The 3,242-nt window shown below is 43.0% G+C and overlaps 1 pseudogene; it reads right to left on the bottom strand.

Annotated features, from left to right (window-relative positions):
- Window positions 1–784: 784 nt before the first annotated feature.
- Window positions 785–2,852, bottom strand: LOC101324526 (heterogeneous nuclear ribonucleoprotein K pseudogene; annotated as a pseudogene).
- Window positions 2,853–3,242: the final 390 nt, after the last annotated feature.

The raw sequence follows: 3,242 nt of genomic DNA, 5'->3' as shown, positions 1-3,242 counted from the left end.
TTAAATCCCATTGACTCAGGTTTTCTGCAACTGAAAGCTCTTCATTGATAAATAGACACCAACACTGTATATTCTGGTGTTTGAGATGACTTGAAATGAGGGATTTACTTTCTACATGCTATAGTTTTAATAAGGGCTTACTTGTGGACATCTTCCTGGGATAAAAGATATAGAATTATAACCAGACCCAAGCAGTAATCGGGGGCAGTTTGGGGGGAATTCAGCCGACCGTCTCACAGATGAATGGATAAAGAAGATGTGGTAATATATACAATGGACTACTACTCAGCCATAAAAAGAAACGAAATTAATTTATTTGTAGTGAGGTGGACGGACCTAGAGTCTGTCATACAGAGTGAAGTAAGTCAGAAAGAGAAAAACAAATACCGTATGCTAACATATATATATGGCATCTAAAAAAAATGGTTCTGAAGAACCTAGGGGCAGGACAGGAATAAAGACGCAGATGTAGAAAATGGGCTTGAAGACAAGGGGAGGGGGAAGGGTAAGCTGGGACGAGGTGAGAGAGTGGCATGGACATATATACACTACCAAATGTAAAATAGGTAGCTAGTGGGAAGCAGCCACATAGCACAGGGAGATCAGCTCAGTGCTTTGTGACCACCTAGAGGGGTGGGATAGGGAGGATGGGAGGGAGGGAGACGCAAGAGGGAGGGGATATGGGGATATATGTATATGTATAACTGACTCACTTTGTTATAAAGCAGAAACTAACACACCGTTATAAAGCAATTATACTCCAATAAAGATGTTAAAAAAAAAGTCTTAAAAGAAATGACCACCAAAAACAGGTTCACTAAATTTATTTTAAAAATCATAAAACGTTTCTTACAAAAGAGCATTACATTCTGCACACTGCTCTGAATAGATGCCAGGGACATATGGACTATTGTTACTTTTCCTCCCTGTCCCACTCCCCCAAATGTTACAGTGGCCACAAAGCAAAGTGTTCACAATAATTACATGGGGGGATTTTTTTTTAAAACCACCAACAATGAACAGAAATTAAAATTCACTCACTCTGCTGCTGTTTCAAAATTTCATTGTTCGTTTTTGCACACCCTCCCCCAACCCCCAACCCTATTTGTAAGGAACTCAAACAGTTCACCTGGTGAACTGCAAAGATTTCGCTACACCTCAAACGCAGAGCACCTATGAAGCAGAGGAATGTTGGCTTTTTAAATAGAAGCAGATTTAAAAAAAAAAAAAAGATGCAGGACTCCTTCAGTTCTTCACTAGTCTTAGAGAAACTTTCCAGAATACTGCTTCACACTATAAAAAAGAAAAAAATATCTTGCATTAGAATCCTTCAACATCTGCATACTTCTTCACACTGTTCTGCAGCAAATACTGTGCATTCTGTATCTGGTCCTGTGTTCCTGTAATGGTAATGATCCGATCTTCGGACCCTTCTAAAGGCTCATCAATTTTGATCGAAGCTCCTGACTCATGACGGGTTTGTTTAATCCACTGACCACATTTGCCAATAATCGATCCAGCCAAATCTTTGGGAATAGTTACTTTGGTAGTAATAATAGGTCCACCAAGATCACCATATGAGCCACGACCCCCTGCATAGGGATAATCATGTCCAGAGCCACCCTGTGGTTCATAAGCCATCTGTCACTCTGATGAGCTCCATGTATCTACTGCAGTGTCCCAGGTTTCATCAGTACTGAAACCAACCATGCCATCATAATGGTCTCCAGGTCTCCCTCTTCTGTCATAGGCCATTAGCTCTCCTCGTCTAAGGGGTGGTGGTGGAGGAAGAAGAAGATTCCGAGCTCTGCCACCACCCCAGCCCCCTCGTCCAGGAGGAGGTCCTCGACGAGGGCTCATATCATCATAATCTTTTCTGGATGGAGGCATGGGACGCCCACCCCGACCTGGAGGCATTCTGTCAAAACTACCTCTTGCCCACATGGGAAATCCCAAGGGACGTCCACAGCAGTCATCAAACATTGTAAAACCACCATAATCATAGGTTTCATCATAAAAATTGGGATCATACGGCTGAGCACGTCCTTTGATGGGAGACTCTGATATAAGATCAAGGATGACCTTTATGCACTCTACAACCCTATCAGGTTTTCCTCCAATAAGAACGACTCTGTCAGTGGGTTGAGGACAACATTCCTGGAAAAGCTTGATTGTTGTCTGAGTGTTCTCTCGAAGTTCTTTGATTTTAGCACCTTTGACCCCAATAATTCCTCCAGCCAGACTCTGATGAATCAACAGTCTCAACTCGGCAGTCAAAGTTGCGTCCTTTATAGTGTTGGTAATTTAAGCATTCCACAGCATCAGATTGGAGTGGGAGCTGGCTGATAGCAGTGGGTGATGGCCACTGCAGGCCCTCTTCCAAGGTAGGGCTGATTTTCTTCAGAATTTCTCTAACTGTTTCAATATCAGCACTGATACTCAGTATGTGCTCGGGGCCACTGCTGTCTGGGACTGAAACACGGGCATTGCAGTCTGTACGGAGAGCCTTAATATTCTTGCCTCCTCTTCCAACCACTGCCCCAGCATTCCTGCTCTGAAACAGAATGCGTAATTCAACCACCTCATCAGTGTTTCTAGATCTTTTAAAAGCTTGTTCCTCTTCCATATCTTCAGCAGGGTGTTTACCAAGTTCGCCACTGGTTTCGGTGTTGGGAAAGGCTTCCTCTGGCCGTTCAGTTTCCATTTTCTTGTATTAAAGGGACACACCAATCAGTTATTAAATATATCCTTGCAGGGCAGAACTGAAGTGTTCTGGGCGGGACCAACTGACACCCTATTGCTGCAGTAGCTTGTAGGCCGCAAAAAAGCGGGAAGTGGGCAAGACGTTGAGGTTGATGCAGCAGAGAAACAGAGGATAATGACATCTGCCGAGGAAAACAAGCTTTATTTTCTGAGAATTTGGAGCAAATGTTATCAGTCATAGGTACCTTTTAGTCTAAGAACAGGAAATGATGTTGAGAAATAAAACATGACCGAAAGGATTGTTTCTCATTTTGTTCAAAACCGTTTCCTCTATGAACTTTTCCTCTAGGAATTCAAAGAATTACATAGATGGAGCATTACTCAGTCTCTCCACTGACCTCACTTATTGACAGTTGGGAAGTTTGGCTTCCCCATGTCAGTACCCTGACACAGGCCTTTCTACTTATTCACCTGCAGGGAGTTGACTCAGAGGAAACCTCAGAGTTTCAAAATGCCTTACAAGCAAATGGCAACACATG

This window comes from Tursiops truncatus, chromosome 5 (assembly GCF_011762595.2).
Source record: "Tursiops truncatus isolate mTurTru1 chromosome 5, mTurTru1.mat.Y, whole genome shotgun sequence".
Lineage (NCBI taxonomy): Eukaryota > Metazoa > Chordata > Mammalia > Artiodactyla > Delphinidae > Tursiops > Tursiops truncatus.
The sequence above is the reverse complement of the archived record's forward strand: the minus strand, read 5'-3'. Positions and strand labels throughout refer to the sequence as shown.